This window comes from Saimiri boliviensis, chromosome 8, assembly GCF_048565385.1.
Source record: "Saimiri boliviensis isolate mSaiBol1 chromosome 8, mSaiBol1.pri, whole genome shotgun sequence".
NCBI lineage: Eukaryota > Metazoa > Chordata > Mammalia > Primates > Cebidae > Saimiri > Saimiri boliviensis.
Window position 1 is genome coordinate 64,649,427 of NC_133456.1, and position 19,321 is coordinate 64,668,747.

Here is a 19,321-nt window from a genome sequence, read left to right on the forward strand (position 1 = left end):
GGCACTCAATGAATCTTTTTAGTTTCACTGGTAAAATGCATTCTAAAATGTTGTGCTTTAGAAAATTTTTTGAATGAAAGGTAAAAGCTATTTACAGAGAGAATTCACCCAGATCCATTCCCCCATTGTGCAGTCTATTACTTTAGATTCAAAACAGGCCATGAGCTCAGATCTACCTTCACACTCTAATTAAACATTCAAGAAGTCAACACTACCTAAATCATGGCCTTTTACTATAGCAACTAAATAGCAACTAAAATTCGCCAGTTAGCCTCTAAAACGCACTCTCAACTCCAGCCATGGAAGTGATTCACAGGTTTAAGAAAGTGCCAGGCTAGCTTTTTACAATCAGAAACCCTGTGCTTTAACTTCCAACTCTTCACATCTGGAAAAGTCATCATTCTTACATTCATATAAAGCCTTCCTTGATCATTCTACCTCCATTTCCTTTAATTCTTCCCAACTCCCTTTCCTTTTAGCATACAGCATATGTCTTATTCTATGAATATGTAAGCTACATTTAGTGAATAATAAAGACAACAACAGTAACCTAACTGCAAAACTCTGTAGGTAGCATCTAATGAGTTTTGCTAAGGGCCTGGCCTTATCTCATGAATTCCTTACAACAGCTTTATACAATAGAAACCATTATTCCAACTTTACAAGTGAAGAAACTGAGAGAAGGCAGTTAATTTGCCCAAGGTAGGAAACTACCAAGTGGCAGACAGAGATTCCATGGAATAAGAAGCATACAGATTGCTAATAGACAAAACTAACTGATATTGTTCACTACATTTCCAAATACGTATCTCAGTTCTTTTAATTGAACGGTACATTCTTGGAGAACTTCATTATATTTCCCACCTCTGTGTATTATTGGGTCTCACAAAGGGCTCCTTCACTTAGGCAGTAATTAGAGCTATAATTCATTCATAGGCAATAAAGTTACAGTTTACATTTCCTGTTTCTAATTTGAAAAGCAACTAAAAACTAGAAGGCATTTACAATGCTTAATGGATATGAGGTTTGGTAGTATGACAGATTGCATTATTGGTCCAAATTCTTCCCGTTTTCTATTTTTGCCTTTGGCCATGTGACTCTGCAGTTCCTCCCACTAAAGAGGCAGAAGATAATTTCCCACCCTTGACTTGGGTTTGGCCATGTTTTTTGTTATGGCCAACAGTAAGAGGCAAAAGTGGTAATATTCCAGTTGCAATGAAAGATCTTAAGAGACCTTGTGTGTTTCTTCTCATCTCTTTGCATTCCTGTAACTGGTATGAGAATAATTTCCATTAGGGAGTTTCTCCTTCAGACTCAGTTCCACCATTAGACATATGGAAACAACAGAGCCAGACAGAATTGCATGCAGATTGAGCAAAGTAACCCATACCAGCCCAGCCTAGTTAAGCCAACTCCCAGCTGACCTATAAAAATAGGAACAGGTCAGGAATGGGTGGTTCATGCCTATAATCCCAGTACTTCAGGAGGCTGAGGCAGGAGAATCACTTCAGCCCTGCAGTTTGAGACCAGCCTGAAAGCAGACTCTCACTATGTTACTCACAGTGAGATACTGTTTCTATAAAAAACTAAAAATTAGCCAGGCATGGTAATACATGGCTATAGTCCAAGCTCCTCTGGAGGCTAAGGTGAGAGGCTCACTGGAGCCTAGGAGTTCAAGACTGCAGTAAGCCATGGTCGTACCACTATATGCCCGGGCCACAGAGCAAGAACCTGTCTCCCCTCCAAAAATAGAACAAACCCAACGTAGTTCAGCAGAACCACCCTAACCAATGTGACAGAGTAAGAGATATACAAATGTATGTTATTTTAGATGACTGAAATTTGGGGGGCTTTTTTCTACATAGAATTATTGTAGAAATTCTATGTAGAAAATTCACATGGGTAAATGGTATTTTTGTTCACAAATATTCACTATTCACTCCCAGCTTAGTGGTTTGGTTTAGTTTTTTGCACTTCTGCCACAAGCTGTAGAGACTATAATAAAATCTCAGACTTCCAGCCAGATGGTATGGTTAGGTAAGAGCATTTGGGGCATAGTTCTTGTTAAGTTTGTGGATGTAATTTATGTACACATGACTATGAGTATATTTTGCGTGTATGAAATCCAGAGAGGTAGAATATATATAAAATACTGTTTGTAAGCACTTGCTTACCTCCCCCTTCCTTTATTAGCCCTGTGACTTCTGGCCAATGAAATGTGAGAAAACTTGACATGTGACCAGACCTACCAAAGTTCTGAAGGCAATTGCATGATTTAGCTAAGTCTCTTGTGTTTCTGCCCTCACTAATGTGAACACAATAACCCAGATAAGGGTCATTCTTAACTCAGGCAAAATCTGAAGTGAAGAAGGTTTATTGAGGAGTGCTCTTGAAAGAAACTATTATAAGGGTAGAGGAGGACCCTGAAACTTAAAGTACTTGCAACTGAGGTCTCAGTTGATGCTTATATGGTATTCCAGGGCTGGGATGGCCCCTTTTGCCTACCTCTCTTGGTCTCATACACACAAAATATATTCTTACTTACATGTACATAAATTACATGTTCAGAATTGTCCAAATTAAGGCAACCACAGTCTTTGTGTCTTTGCAACAGTCACTGATCATGGGCCACTATACAGAGGAAGCACAATTTTGGCTGAGACAGTTCCCCTAAGGCAAAGGGAAATTCCCAGTGAGAAATGAAGATGTCAGTTACATGGCAGCTGATATTCCAGTCAGATGGTAGATAGTTATGTGGTCCTTAAATTAGTGGGCCTGGCCTGGGCACCATAGTGTCTACTATAAAACTGTCCCCTAAGCTTGGATCCCAGAAGAAGCAGCCACATAGAGGAGGCACATAGCCAATGCACAATACAGAAGAGCCATGCTGATCCAAAGCTGACCCACAGCTCTCATGCAATGCAGATGAGTAATCCTTGCTGGAAGCCACTGAGATTTCGGCATTGTTTGTTACCAAAGCAAAAGCTGATGGTTATATTTATAAAACAACAAAAAAGATATCTCACATTTTTAAGCAGTAACTTTTTTTAAACACTGTTTTTATTACAATCAGTTTGAAATGGGAGAAGATATAAATAAATAGAAAGATATCCTATGTTTATGGACTGGAAAAATTAATATTATTAAAATGTCTATATCACCCAAAGCAATCTACAGATTCAGTGCAAGCCCTACCAAAATTCCAAAGACATTTTTCACAGAAATAGAAAAAAAAAAATCCTAAAATTTATATGGAATCACAGAAAACCCTGAAGAACCAAAGCATTCTTGCGCAAAAAGAACAAGCTGGAGGCGTCATACTACCTAACTTCAAAATATGCTACAAAGCACAGCAATCAAAACAGCATGGTGCTGGCATCAAAACAGACTGCACATCCCACTGGAACAGAACAGAGAGTCAAGAAATAAATCCATGCACTTACAGTCAATAGATTTTGACAAAATTGCCAAGAACACATAATGAAGAAGGGATAGTGTCTTCATTATGTGGTGTTGAGACAACTAGATTTATGCAGAAGAATGAAATTAAACCTTTATCTCACACCATTTACAAAAATTAACTCAAAATGAATTAAAGGCTTAAATGTAAGACCTGAAACCATAAAACTCTTCTAAGGAAACACAGGGGAAAGTTTCCATGACAGTGGTCTAGGCAATGATTTTTTGGATATAACCCCAAAAGCACAGCCAATAAAAGTGAAAACAGTTAAATGAGATCACATCAAACTAAAAAGCTGCTACATAACCAAAGAAAGAATCAACAGGAAGAAGAGATGATCCATAGAATAGAGAAAATATGCGCAAACCACACATCTGTAAGGGGTTAATGTTCATAATGTATAAGAGACTCAACCCAATATCAAGAAAACAAATAACCTAATTTTAAAATAGGTAAAGATCAGAAAAAAACATTTATCAAAAGAATATACAGTAACAGCAAACAGATATCTTTTTGCTATGAAAAGGTGTTCCACTTCACCAATCATCCAAGAAATGCACATTAAAATTATAATGAGCTATCACCTCACATTCATTAGAACAGCTGTTATCAAAACAACAATGGGTAAGTGTTGGAAGGGGTGTGGACAACGCTTACACACTGATGGAGGGAATGTAAATTGCTGTCACCATTATAGAAATCAGTATGGAAGGTCCTTAAATAATTAAAATTGGAACTACCATAGGAACTAGCAATAGGACTATTGGATATATATTCAAAGGAAATGAAACAGTATGTCAAAGAGATATCTGCATTCCCATGTTCATTGCAGCATTATTCACAATAGCCAAGATATGGAACAAATATAAGAGTCCAACAACAGATTAATAAAATGTGGTACATATCCATAATGGAATACTATGCAGTCACTCAAAAGGAAGGAAATTCTTTTAATTGTGACAATATGGATGAATTTGAAGGACATTCTGTAAAGTGAAATAAGCCAGACTAACTTGACCGCACTTATATATGGAATCTAAAAAGGTTAAACTCATAGAAGTAGAGAATAGTACGGTGGTTATCAGGGGCTGAGAAGGGAGGTTTAGGGAGATGTTGGTCAAAAGATACAGAATTTCTGTTAGACAAGAAGAATAAGTTCAAGGGATTTATACAATGTGGTGACTATAATAATAATGTATTGTATACTTGAAAATCACTACAAGGATACATTTTAAGCATTTTCACCATATAAAAATCATAAGTATGTGATATAATTCATGTTAATAAGCTCAATTTATTCATTCTACAATGTCTACATATTTTAAGACATCATGTTGTATACAATAAATATATATACTTTTGTCAATTAAAAGTAATTATATTAATTTTAAAAAATGTTTGTGTGCATTATTGCTGCATAAACTACCCTCAAATTAAATAGCTTAAAGAAAGAATTTATTCTCTGATGATTTTGAATTTGACCTGAGCTCAGCTGAGCATTTAGTTTGGTAGTTTTGCCTGGAGTCACTTGTGTAACATGAGTCATCCAATAGCTTAATTGGGACTTACGGCCTCACTCACAGGACTACCAGTTTTGGCTACTGGCAAGGTACTGGCTACTGGCTATCTCTATGTGGCCTGCCATTCTCAAGGAGGCTTCCTGGACTTCTCCACAGTGCAGGCTCAAGTGTGCAAGAATAGAAGCTTCCGGGCTAAGGGGCAGAAATCACTATAACATCACTTGAGCCATATGTTTTTTTTGTTTTGTTTTGTTTTGTTTTGTTTTCAAATTAAATGGACTAGCTCAGATTCAAGGAAAAAGGAGATGGACTCCATTGCTGGAAGGTAAGAGTTAGCCACCATGCAAACTGCCAAGGCCTGATGTGTGTTTTAGCTTTTTCTGAAGTCATTTTTCTTTAAATAGCAAACTTAATACATTTTATGCCCCTTCTTCCTATCCTGCCCTCTCGCCTCAAAAAAACGTGTGAATAAATATAGGTAATTTTTCCACTAGAGACCATTGAAAGCATTTAGCCACTATGGGTCAGTACAGAAGGGTCCTTTCAAAAATATACCCAAAGGGAAACAAGAACACTAAGAAAAAGAAAACAAGAAGGAGAGGGATGTGGAGAGGAAGACAAAAACATGGAGGGAGAAGAAGCAGAGGAGGAAGAGACTGAGTAACTTTAAAAGCAGGGGCATAGTAATCCTATATATAATCTTAAATGCCTTCTCATCACTAGATTTTAACCTCTTCTGCTTGAGTGCTTACAAGATGTCTGTATTTCATCCCTCACAATTTTATGATTTGGGGTTAACTCTATTCCCTATCTTAATCTACGTCTTGTGCATTTGTGTGTGTGTGTGTATGTGTGGGTGTGTGTCTGCACATATATGCATGCACACATGTGAGAGAATGTATGTGTGAATGGGAGGGTGGGTTATTAGAAGGCTAAACTAGGGTAGGAAGAAGAATGACAGAAATAATCATATCATAAAAATAGGATAATGAAAAGTAAAGACTCAGAAAAATGCCATAACTCTAGAAAAATGACAAAAGACATTTCCCAAGCAAGTCATAACATAGAAATATTTATAGCAACTGACAATTATGGCACTATCCGATTAAAAAGGACATTGCCTATATTCTAGAATTTACCTTTATATGAAAATATACTCTCTACTTGTAAATACACAGAATGCATGGTTTATTTTACTACACAACAAAACTCATATATTAAGACTCTTTTGTTCTTTTGAAAACTAATGTTGTCACTAAATTTTACAGACTTAAACGTCACTAAATTTTACAGACTTAACATTGATGAAATAACAGTCCAGTAAGTTACTACTAAATAGAAATATGTATATATCCACAATACATATGAAGAAAAAATTTAATTTACTCCAATGAACAAAAACAGAAACTTGGGCCTGCATGGCTCACATTTCAAAACATACAGCCCATTCATAAAGCTTTTGATAGATTTTATTTAAAATAAATAAAAGCCCTAGTAAGAAGAGAAAAATGACTTAAATGGCCTAATATACAGAAATGTGAAAGCCTCTTACGCAAAGAGAATGCATAGGGGTGAAGGAGATGCAGTCACACACACCCAATTTTGATACAAATATGCCTTATCTGTATTCCAGAGCTTTCAGAATATTCACTGGAATTAGTAATTGGTAATCAGCAACTTTCGGCTACTTTACATTCAGGGAGGCGGCCAGACCAAGTGAGTAGCATGCATCAGATTAGATCACTAGCTATATTGTTCGGGTTGATTTTAATTGCCTGAAAAGTGTCATTACCATCTTCTGCAATGCGTTAAGTTATTTTAAAGAGTGACTATTTCTATGCAAGAAATAAAAATGTGGGTTTGCAATTGAGTTAGAACCTGTATGAAGCATTCAGTTGGGCTCCTGCCCTGGTGGCATCAAAATCCTGCCAAAATCCTGCCCAAGTCTGATCACACTGTAAACAAACACGTTTGCTATCTGCAGAACTTTTCAAATGTAGCATGGGAAAGTCAGCACAGATTCCCAAACTGAAGACCACAGAGAGCTATCCAAATGTCACATCCTGGCCTAAGAAATCCCAAGACTTCCATTTCCACACAGGCATCAGCAGGGTAAAGGAGTTCATGATATTTAAGAACAAGACAAATATTTGCATGAAAAAAGGTCTATGGAAGCAGAATTTTTCAACCCTAGAATACAGTTGCAAAATTATCACATCAGTGTATGATGACATGGAAATGTCACCTCTCAGGATATTTGTTCTTTCAGTTAAAATCCTAGAAACATGAGCCTATACATGGGATAAAACTGTGTAGAGCTATACACATACTCATGAAATCAGTTTTAAAAAATGGTGACAGCTGAATAAGCTCTGCAGTCTAGTTAATAGTAATGTACCAGTGTCAGCTTCCTGGTTCTGATATTGCAGGATGATGTCACCATACGAGGAAGCTGTCTGAAGACTATATACAACTCTTTGCACTATTTTTTACAACTTCTTGTGAGTTTAAAATTACTTTAAGATAAAAAGTTTAAAAATGCAGATTAGCAAGCTGTATCCCAGAGATGATTCAGAAAATCTTGTAAGGGCTAAGGTATTGCCACTATTTCAGCAGAACCTGATTAATGTTTCTGCAGAAACATGGTAAGTTGAGAAACAGTGCAAGGCAAATAGAGCATTCTCAGCTCTATTACAGGGGCTTCCTCTTTGAAGGATGACCGGTGAGACTGTTTAATGCCTACAACATTTCCACATTTATAAGTAATTATTTACAGTTTAGGAAGATGCGCTTTTGATTTGTTGCAATTTAGGCATTTAGTTATTTCTTTCATATGCTAATGTTTCACTCTAATAAAATAATAAATTTTGAGAACTTCCCATCACTTCCTTGCACTAAAATATACTCCTAACGTCACGGACCAGTCCTCCGTACTTAAAACCTTTGGTTTATGCTTCTTCAGAGCATATGTTTGTCACAGAATTTTCTAAATTCAGATAATATCAAGATGTTCATCTGTTGTCAATTAATGATTTGTCACTCAGAAACTGCAAATTAATATAAAATCTTTAAATTATACACTAAAATAAATTTAGCCCTAGAAAAAGAAGCCCAACAATAGCAAAACTTCATGCCAATTAAAGAGATTAGACTTTCTTTCATTCCAGAAATATTTACCAAAGTCTTAATATGTACTTGCTACTCCATCAGTAGACTATCAGGAAAGGCAGATATTAAACAATTTTACAATATTAATTAAATACTAATGCATTCACCCCTAAAGAAGAGACAAAATTTAAATGGTTGGTTGTAGACAGCATGGGGGTCAAACCTAGCCTCAGAGGACAGTCAAGGCTACCTGGAGGAACAGCTAGGTTGGGTATCACCACAACAAATGATAGAGTTGAAAGTAAAGCTTTCCTGAAAGAAATAACAATGAATTGAGGGTGGAAATGAGTCAAATGGGAATAAGTAGAGTGGGGAGGAAGTCATGGGTATTTTAGGCACACGCAAGAAAAATGAAGCCAAAAGGGACATGTTGAGTTTTCGAGGAAGTTTTAAAAGATCGATGTATTATAGCTGGAGTGTTTAGTATCAGGGGAGAATTAGGGAGAAGTCACACACAGACAGGCTGCATCAGTGCATTTTTTTCTCTATACAGTAGGTGTTCAATGAACCAAGGTGTCTACCTCATGGATTAATACAGCACTGTGGGTCAAATAGATTGGGACAAGAAAGAGAGTGAAGAGAAAGTCATTTCTTAGTCTGCTACATTTAGGTAAGAAGTGCTTAGAACCCAGCACATTGCTTGAATGAATGCTCTTGCATTTTTTAATCAGTGGACTTGTTACAACTGCAAAGAGAGAAGATGGTGACAAATACCACTGACTCCAGAGGCCCTGATGATCACAATGATAGCTAAAGAAAGAACAGATCACCTAAGCTCTTAGGAAACAGATTGAGAGGAAAAATGAATTCCACTTTGGACAACTTTGGTTTGAGTTGCAGATGTCCAAGACATGTAAGAGATCATGGGCAACGCGACAGAAAGAATACTGTCAAAGTCAGCTGCACATTTCTGCTGAATATGGATCTTCTTGAACAGGATCTTTGGTTACATGTGGCAGACTCAGCAAACCAACAAGCCTAGTTCTCACAGGTTTATCAAACTCCACTGTGAGCCAGATACTACAACAGAAGCTGCTTTGTAATAGTGCATAAAATAGAATTGCTTACAAGGTAATTACAGAATAGTAAACGTGAAATCAGGTAAGGAAATGTATAGTTCCAAGTAATACTAAGGGATATCAAAAAAATGAACAGAAAGAGCCTAACAGAGGTGCCCTTAGTGGGGAAAGAAATCAGAGAGCCCTCTCTAAGCAAATGGTATTTACACTGTAGCCTAAGCGATGAGTTGAAGTCAAAAACTCTATATGGGCCAGACTCAGTGGCTCACATCTGTAATCTCAGCACTTTGGGGGTCCGAGGTGGGCATATCGTTTGAGTCCAGGAATTTGAGACCAGCTTTGGCAACATGGGGAATTCCCACCTCTACAAAAAATTCAAAAATTAGCCAGGGCATGGTGGTGTGTGCCTGGAGTCCCAGCTACTCAGGAGGCTGAGATGGGAGGATCACTTGAGCCCAGGAGATTGAGGTTGCAGTGAACCGTGATCATACTACTGCACTCCAGCCTGGGTGACGGAGTGAGACCCTGTTGCATTAAAAAACAAAACAAAACAAAAACAAAACCTGTGAGTTTGTGTGTGTGCACATTTGTGTGTATGTATGTTTAGGATTTAGTGCTGGACAGGGCTACCAGGCAAAGGGACAGAGTGATCCCTGAGATAGGAAAGAGCTCAAAAAACTGCAGAAATGAAAAAGAGTCTAAGAATCTCTTGTTCCGCAAAGCTTGATAGGAATTGTCAAAGGGACAGTTGTGTTTAAATCCTACACAGCTTTGCAGGTAAGATTTGATAGTTTGGATTTTATTCTGAGTGCATTGGAAAGCCATTTAAGCATTCAGAGTAGATGAGTACTAACATAACATACATTAAAAAAAAAAAAAAAAAAAAAAAAACTGCCTTGGCTGCTATGCAGAATGATTTGAGGAAAGAAGTACGAAAGGAGGCAAGGAAACCAGTGTAGTTATCCCAGGATAGAAGACGGTGACTGGGAGAATGAGGACGTGGGTAAAGATGGAGGGAAGTGGGCGAATGTGAGAAATATTCCAGGGTTAGAACCAAAAGGACACGACATATGAGTTGTACTAGTTCCCCAAAATAAAAGTATCTGAAAGTATTGGGATGGTGTCAAGAATTATTTACTCTATTAAAACAGTATACTGACAGCCACATTTGTTAGTAATATCATCAAGTGGTTTTGAAATATGTATCTCATATGTTAACATCTGAAAGTTAATCAAAGTCAAGGGCCTTAAAAATAAATGGGACAAAATTGTTCTACTGTTTTAGAACATAGTAAATTTACAAGCTGAGTTATAAAGGCACCTAAGAGAGTGCTATGGAATTACGATAACCTAGATAATCTATTTCTTCAAATGCCAATATGTCTGCAACAAGAAATATGCAAATCCACTGAATTATTTTATCCTACTTAATAAAATAGTCATTTTTCCTCATTCTTCACCAGGTAGGTTCTTGTGCAGTAAAGATTCTACAAATATTTACATTCCAAGTAGCAAAGCTGTTTGAAATGCTATAAAGTTCTGCCAGCACTTCTATTACAAACCCTTATTTCTTGTTTATAACATGTACATAAAAGGGGGAAAATAAAAATGTACTATGGATTGAAACTTGGCATACAAAGTTTCAACCAGAGAGTGCATTTCTCCTGCAGCAAATTTTCCAAAGAAATGTCCCACTGTGTTTAAGAGATGCGGGTAGGGGAGACTAAAAAATAAAAACCATGCAGTACCCTTGATCCACTTCTGAAATGTTCATACAAATTGGATATGAGACTGAGATCTGTTCACCCCTCAATTTCAAAGCAATGTTCTATCTTAAACTGTTCTGTGGCCTCATATTTTCATTATTGCCAAACATCTTTGTAACAATGATATTCTCCATTGTATTTTTATTCAAGCATAAGAAAGGACAGTCCACCAGCATTAAGTGACTTAATATATAAGCATGTTAAAACTATATGCATATGCATGTGTGCATATTAAGAACTATAAGTGAGTACCTTAAGGATGCTCACCTTCATAGAGACAAAGTACCTTGCTAAGATAAGAAGACTTAAAGGCAGACTGGTGGTGACCACTAAATCAGAGACAGCAGGCAAACATGCACAGCATCAATAAATCCTCCTGCCATCTGAATATATTCCACTACATAAAATTAACATTATTTTTACTGCAAAGAACTTACTGAATGGTGACTTGAAAACACAAAACATCAAACCAGTCAAAGCTTCTCTGTTTTGTAGCATTGCCACAATATAGTGATATACAGATCTGGCAGTTTGAAAGGGGCAATTATATCTATATACTATTTCAGCATGAAGCATATTAAGAGTTAATGAGAACCTCAAGTTGGACACTTAAATTACAGAGTAAAAAAAAAAAAAAAAAGCTGGAAGATGTGTACCGAATGTGGGAAAATGAGTTAGGAACTTGTAAAAGAGAAAGATGCATATTTTGCAAGCAGAGCAAAGAAGCTATTCGTTTGTAATAACTATGCATATATGAAATGTGACAGTGATAAAATTGAACATAAATCAGCAAAGGAAAGACTACAGCTTGCGGTCCACAGCTAATCTTTGTTCTACTTGAAACTGCACAGCACTTTGGTCCTATTAAATGCTTTGTTGCCATTTTAAGGTACACTTGGGCTATCTGGTTGTGTTGTGAAGGATATTTAAAAGTTAGAGTTCTCTTGGTGAAATGAACTTAACACCTTCATGTCTTCAAGATGACATTAATGACATCCAGACAGTGAGGAGGACATGAGGCTGAATGTTATTGTCTGTGGCAGCACTGCCTGAATCTATTACCCTGCATATCAATTAGCCACTCGGTGTCTCGGTTATCCTACTTTTAGACAGGAGGGCCACTTGCATGCATTCAACCTTAACCATTTATCTTATAAGAGTGTACAGCAATTTGCTATATTTCCCTGGTGGATACCGATCATTTTGGGGGTCTTCAAACCACATGTTGACTCTCAACTAATTTCAAGCAAGCATTCAAAGATCAGTAATTCCTGACCCCACTCTTTATTATTTGCAAGCAAACATCCTTCCATTTAGTGAAGCTGAACCCAATCAGATTTCTTTTATGAACAACATTCACAAGAATCTGACCCACTGCAACCGGTGACATACACATATTAGGCATCTTACAAATGCTGCACAAAGTGATATGAATATTAACCTGCAGGCAACTTCCTCCCTAGTACCATGACCCACAAATGGTTAAAACCATGAACCAAGATGCCAGGTTACTGCAGCCAAAGTCAGGTTACTGTTAGTAAACACATCTAGCAAAGCAAAACTAACACATTTGACTTGATATTGAGATATAATAGCTCTTTCAAAGGCAATTACTCCTCCTTTCAATCTCTGAAGGGCTCTGACTCATTGTTCTCATTAATTCCTGTTTTTAATCTATTTACAGATCAGGATTCTTTTTCAGCTAGTATGATATTCATCTCTGTGGGGGTAGACAGAAACCACAGCACATACAGTCTTCCTTTTTTTTTTTTTTTTAAGTTATTCTTGCTTAATCATTTTTAAATTATTTCTGGATTTACCTACTCACCGTAGGAGCTGGGGTTTCTGACCTCCCTCTTGTATAAACCCTCTCTCTTGTATATCAAGCCCTCCTTGTCTGTTGCTTTCTCTAGCTGTTTCCCTGCATCTTGGGTTGACGTTAACAGACTGGCTACCCCTTTCCCAGAGCTCTGTTCCCCTTTCTTTGCCTATGAACGGAGGTTTGTTGTCCTTATCATAGTGGGCACCGTTTGGTATTAAATAATTCCTCTGGGCACATCTTCTTGTTGTGAGTCAATAAGCAAATGCAATACAGGAAAGGACACGCGGATTGGTGAGCTGTACAGAGCTTTGCACAAGCACAGCCCAGAAGCTGTTCGTTCATTTCACGCGACCAAAAAATTCCTGATGGTGCTATGACTCGGGTGCCCGGTTGGCACTTTCTGGTTTTCTGTTTCTGGTATTCTGTTACCTGCTTTGCAGGGATCCTCAAGAGAACACAGAAACAGCTGAAACCAGGGTCCGAGCTCAGGAAACCTGGACTACAGAGCATCAGGGTAAAGCTGGCAAATAAACGCGACGGGGAATTCCATCCCAAGCTGCTGATCTGTCAGTAGAAAGAAAACGCAGCTTAGAAAACTTGATCGCTAATGGAAGAATTCTCCACCCTAGCTTTCTCAGACCTGGGAGTCTGGGTCTGGGGCGTGGGTCCGACAAAAAGGTATCACATTCCGACATTCTGCATCATGCACCTGGCATTATTCCGCAGTATCCCTACGAGTCACAACTTTTTCCCCCAACTTTCACTGGTCAAATCCACTGCGCGAAGAGCAAGCCCGAGAGATCCACAACGCAATTCCCCGCGCTCCAGCTGGGGATGCCGCCTTCCCAACCCGAAACCTAGTCCTCGCCCCAGAAAGGGAAAAATAATCTCCCCAAAGCAAGTCCGCTGAGAGAAGTATCTTTTATTCTTGACCCGTCGGGTGCATTTCCCTGCAAACAAACTTTGGGGCTGAGGAGCCAGGAAGCCAGTGCGTAAAGTTTGCCCCGTCAGGTGGCTCATCCCTGCGGCCCGGCCGGCGCCAGGAGCAGGGCATCCGGACTTACCTGGTCCCTGCAGCTCGCCAGACGCCCGCCCCGCCGGTCCACCAGCCGCCGCCGTTCGTCCGGACCCGGGGGGCCGCCGTGCGCGCCCGCGTGAGTCGCTGCCGCCGCCGCAGCGCCGCCGTCCGCGCGGTTCCCGCCCCAGCCCCGGGCGCCCGCCCGCCGCCGCCGCCGCCGCCGCCGCCGCCGCGCGCCAGGCTGCTGTGGCTGCCGCCGGCGCCCTGCGAGCGCTGCCTGAGCCTCCGCCGCTCCGGCTCCGACGCGGACGCGGGAGGGAGGAGAGCCCAGGCGGACGGGAGGGAGGAAGGGAGGGAGGGGCGGGGAGCGCAGCGGCGCAGCCAACTGGGTCCCGAGCCTCGCGTCTGCGGCGCCCCCGGCGCCTCTGCCTTGCCGGACCCCGCGCCGCCCTGAGCTCGGCCGCGTGCACCCACGTGCGTCCGGCCTCCGCAGGGCCCAGGGCGGCGGCGCGGGATGGGCGGCGGTCAGTGTATCACCTCTGGGTGGCCTCGTACCACGCTGTTGTGGCCTGGGGAGCACCGGGTTAAGGTAGGAATTCCACTTCCAAGAAAGCCTCTTGCAGCTGCGCTCCCACAAGTGCGCAAGATTTTAATATTAAAGCGGGTAATTATTAAGGGCTCACGATGTAGCAGGTAGTGGACTGCGCTATTTAAATGAATTAGTTCATACAGTCCCCAGAGCAAACCTGGATCTATTATTATTCCGGGTTTAGTGATGAGGGAATTGATTTGCCTAAGGTTTCAATTGTGAGATTTGCCTAAGGTCTCAGCTGTGAGAATGATGGCAATTATATTCTGTTAAGGACTCTATGAAGTAGATCTTACCACCTTTATTTGCCAAGTATGCACACAGTGGTGGGTTGGAGAACCCGGAGTTGAATAAACCTGTTGGAGTCCTGAGCCTTTGCTCTGAACGGCTGCTGACTTACTTCCAGTCAAACCGGTGAAAACACTGAAACTTTACTTGAAACAATCGGGAACAACCTACCTATCCTTCATTAGGAGAGTGGCTGATTAAATACAGTAGAAACATACAGAGGCAGAGAGAAAGGTGCGTCTACCAGTATTGTCATAAATGACCTTCAAGAGGTGTCCATAGAGGTTGGGTGGGAGTGAGTAACGCCGGTAATCCGAGCACTTTGAGAAGCCAAGACGGGTGGGTTACTTGAGCTCATGAGTTGTATACCAGCCTAGGCAACATAGGGAGACTTTGTCCCTACATACATACATACATACATACATAAAATTAGTGGGCATCGTGGCATACACCTGTGGTCCCAAGCTACTCAGGAGGCTGAGGTGGGAGGATCACTTGAGGAATCAATTGAGCCCAGGAAGGGGAGTCTGCAGTAAGCCACGATTGTGCCACTGCACTCCAGTCTAATAGACTGAGGGAGACCCTGTCTCAAATAAATAAATAAATAAATGATATAGTTAGGATAACTTGGGACACATACTGTTAGTTAGCATAGGCAAGTTGGTATGTGTACTGTTTTTGCGCTTAAACACATACACACTTTCAGCTGTATATAGTCATATTTATGCATTCACAGTTTCTAAAAGGATGTCTCAATATACTCAACAATTGTTAGTCTTGGTGAGTGAGACTGAAATTGGGGCAGAGGAGACTTTATACTTTTCATTTTATAATTCTTTGACATTGTTTTAAAAATGTATCATGTTGTCCCTTCATATTAAAAAATCTATTGACATTTAATTAGACTTGAGAGTTTATGGCCCTGTTTCTTCTCCTTGATCCTCTCCCTGTGATTCCTGTAGACAGAATGAAGCAACACTTTATCAAGAGCAGCAACTTGGGCAAACTAGACCTGGTTCAACTATGCTTTCTCACTCTTAATCGTTTCCTCCAGAGATATGTGTGTGGTCCCCTGCAATTCAGAATGAAATTTGAACTTCTGGAAAAACTCTCCTAGAGGGGGTTTAAGGACAAGAGGTAAGACCCAGGTCAGTCAGATGCAAGGTGCCTCTCCCTACAGGGAAGTCAGCATGTAGGCCCCCTGCATTTGCAATTGCCACAAAGAACTTGCTTGGTATGTTGGGAGGCTGAGGTGGGAGAATCGCTTGAGCCCTGGAGTTTGAGACCAGCCTGGGCAAGACGGTGAGACCTTCTCTCAACAAAAAAATTTAAAAATTAGCTGAACATATTGGTGTGTGCCTACAGTCCCAGCTGCTTGGGAGGCTGTGGCAGGAGGGGATTGCTTGAGACTGGGAGGTCCAGGCTGCAATGGGCCGTGATTGAACCACTGCACTCTAACCTGGGTGACAGAGCAAGACCCTGTCTCAAAACAAAAAAGAAAGAAAGAAATGGCTTGACCAGGTGGTTTTTCCCCAGTCCTCCTTTCTTTGTGAGCATACAACAGGATTCTTGAATACATTAGGGAACTTTCTCTGATGTTGGCCACATTTACCCTTTCTCACTTTATTAGGCAACTGCTCATCCCTAAAAGAGTAATGGCTAGATTAAAAAAAAAAATCAGGGGTAATTTATGTTTTAAAAAGAGGTAGGGGGAGACAGAAATAGAGTACGCTGCTGTAAATAAAAATAATATGCTTTTTCCCATCAGAATTAAATTGCAGTAAATTTGGACTCCTTAAGGTTTCTCTACTTAGCCAAAGGAAAAAAAAATAGAACAGGTACCGAAAGGTTGTTTATGGTCTTTTCAGTTGTTATTGGTTACTGTAAATAATCTTTTTGCTTGCAATCTGGGAACATGTTGGCAAACCCCTTGCATGTGACAAAATGTTTTATTGGGTAGAACTGGTGTGTTCTGGAAGGAGCTGAGAGAACTTTATATGCAAATTATGCTCATGCATTGCACCTAGCAAGTGCAATTACTGCCATGCCCACATCCATCACAGGCATGCCTCTTCTTTTAATATTTTCAACTTGATATCTCATAATGCATTTTTCCTCTAACACATACATATATACCTTGTCTAATGGGAAGGGAAAGAGCATTTTCATCAAGGAGGGGGAGCTGGCCTCAGGCAGCAAAATGACAGGGAGAAAGACAGGAAAAAAGCTCCTTTAAATTAGAAAGAAATCTAAACCCTAACCCCTTCCAGCCCTCTCCAAATAATTAGTCATTTCTAAACTCAGATTACATTGCCTGTGCTAGTAAAAGCTGATTAGCACTGGAAAGGGATTTAATGGAATTTTGAGTCTTATGGATGCAGTGATGGGGTGGGGGGGGGCAGATCCTAAAAATTGTAGGAGTAATGATGAACATTTAATATAAGCCACAGTTTCATAGACAAGTAAAAGGTATATAAATATGTGTATATAGAGAGATGTGAATCATTTTATATCCTCCCTTTGCCCAAAATGTAAAGCATAATGTGAGTCAACTGCAAACCTGATATTTACCAAAAGTTGATACACAAGAGCAGGTTTCAATACAATTTCCATCCAATTTCTGGGCCGGAAGCCCAGGAAATTAAAAAAAAAAAAAATTAAAGGCACATGTGGGTCTTCTCAGTGTGAATGCCGGATGGAATTTTTATTGAATTTGGCCTCAACTGATCGTAGCATTATAAGCAATTCTGCAGTTAAGTTTCAGCCGCCATTTAGACAGCAAATCTTTTTTTAGGGTATTATAACTAAGAATAATCACTTCCTTTTTATATGGCACCTTTTATATCAAAGCACTTTAAAGTGCGAGATCATCTTCCCATTATTAAGATACCCCATCTGTGTTGGAATACAGAAACTATTTCATGCCAGTGACAACACATAACAGTAATTTGTTTGCATGTTTATTGTGTAGCAAAGGGAAATGCAGAAAAATATCTACTAAACCCACAGACTGAAATTCTTAGGTAAAAGTATAAATTGAAATACAGCTAAGTTACTAAGTTAAACACACCCTTTTCTAAAAAAGGGGTTAGGGTGTCTTAATTTCCACAGATGGAAATACAAGTCTTATTGTTATCACTGTGGTACTGTCCCAAAGTTCTAGTTTATATCTAGATGCTAAGATTACATTGTAGGGTATATAGAACTGCCATGTTATCTCCATTGCTGGGGTAGATGGTTCTGAGAGGTTTTTTGAGGCAGACTAAAGAATAATAGTAAGTTTTCAGCATTCAAATTGGAGTAAGGAAATAAGGTTGTTACAATAAGTGCGTAATAGTGACAAAATTTTCATATGCATTCATATAAAATACTTAGCACTATGACTGGAACTTAGCTCCAATTACTAATCACGTAATAACAAATTCAAGTAGTGACTTATTTGTTTTCTTCTCTGACGACATTTGCTGAATTTCCTGTCTGTAATAGCAGTGCTGTCATTCTGTTTACTTCATAGAGCAAATGCTATGTGACAGTTTTTTACATGTCGTGTGTGTGTGTGTGCCAGTTTCCTTCACTACAATGTAAGCTTCATGAAGGTAGGGGCCTTGTTTTCTGTACTGTTGCATTCAGAGCTCCCAGCACAAATCTGACATGTACATAATGGGTATGTGGTTAAATGTATATTTCATGATTAAGGAACTTCCAATGTGCCAGACACCGTATTAATTGCTTATTCTCAGTACTTTGCAATCCTTACAACTCCATGAAGAAACTACTGTTTTACCACCTCTTTACAGATGAAAGAACTAAGGCACACACACACAAAAAAAACTCATATATTGGAAAGCTCAGCCTTCTGAGGTTATACAAACTATAATCCAGACATCTAATGCCAGATTCTCTGCTCTGTGCTGTACACCCTGTGAGTTTACATGGATTTTGTCAACCATCTAGTCTAGCATTTCTCAAACTTTAATGTCCGCTTGAATCACCTGGAGGACCTTGTTAAAATGCAGATTCAGATTCAGCAAGTCGAGGGTAGGGTCAGGCACTCTGCATGTCATCCAAGCTCCTGGATGCTGCTGGTGCTTCTGATCCACAAACTGAACTTTGAGGATTTAGGATATAGTCCAAATCTTTCATGTTCACATATAAGCCACTTGACACACCCCAGATGTTAGAAGATTGAACTAATGGAAATTAAAAACACTATTGGAATTACTTAAATAGTCGCAAAATCATAGAATTACATTTAGAATTATTTCTTTTAGGATAAGAATGGCTAATACAGAGTGAAATCTCAATAAATATTCATTTTCTAGGCAGAAGAAAAAGTAAGGCACAGAAAGATTGTGCAACTTTCCCCAGTTCATTCAGGAATCAGCAGGCCCTAAAGACTGCCTTCACTTTCGGACCATAATACACTGTTCCCACTCAATTATTTTTTAAAGGTGGATTTCATGGAAATTTGAAATAGCAACACACGGACAAACTTAAGAGAGTTGGTAGAAAAAGGTGTACACCAGTGGAGTTATCAGTTGCATTTTTTTTTTTTTTTGAGACGGAGTTTCGCTCTTGTTACCCAGGCTGGAGTGCAATGGCGCGATCTCGGCTCACCGCAACCTCCGCCTCCTGGGTTCAGGCAATTCTCCTGCCTCAGCCTCCTGAGTA

At 39.6% G+C, this 19,321-nt stretch overlaps 1 protein-coding gene across 3 annotated transcripts in view; it reads right to left on the reverse strand.

Annotated features, from left to right (window-relative positions):
* CNTN3 (contactin 3) overlaps positions 1-13,964 on the reverse strand; it is a 335,565-nt gene extending 321,601 nt beyond the window's left edge. The window contains exon 1 of one of the 3 annotated variants that reach the window (XM_039477684.2): positions 13,820-13,963. The gene's annotated coding sequence lies outside the window, so the exon portion shown is untranslated. The other 2 variants (XM_074404559.1, XM_074404561.1) reach the window with 2 other exon arrangements.
* Positions 13,965-19,321: the final 5,357 nt, after the last annotated feature.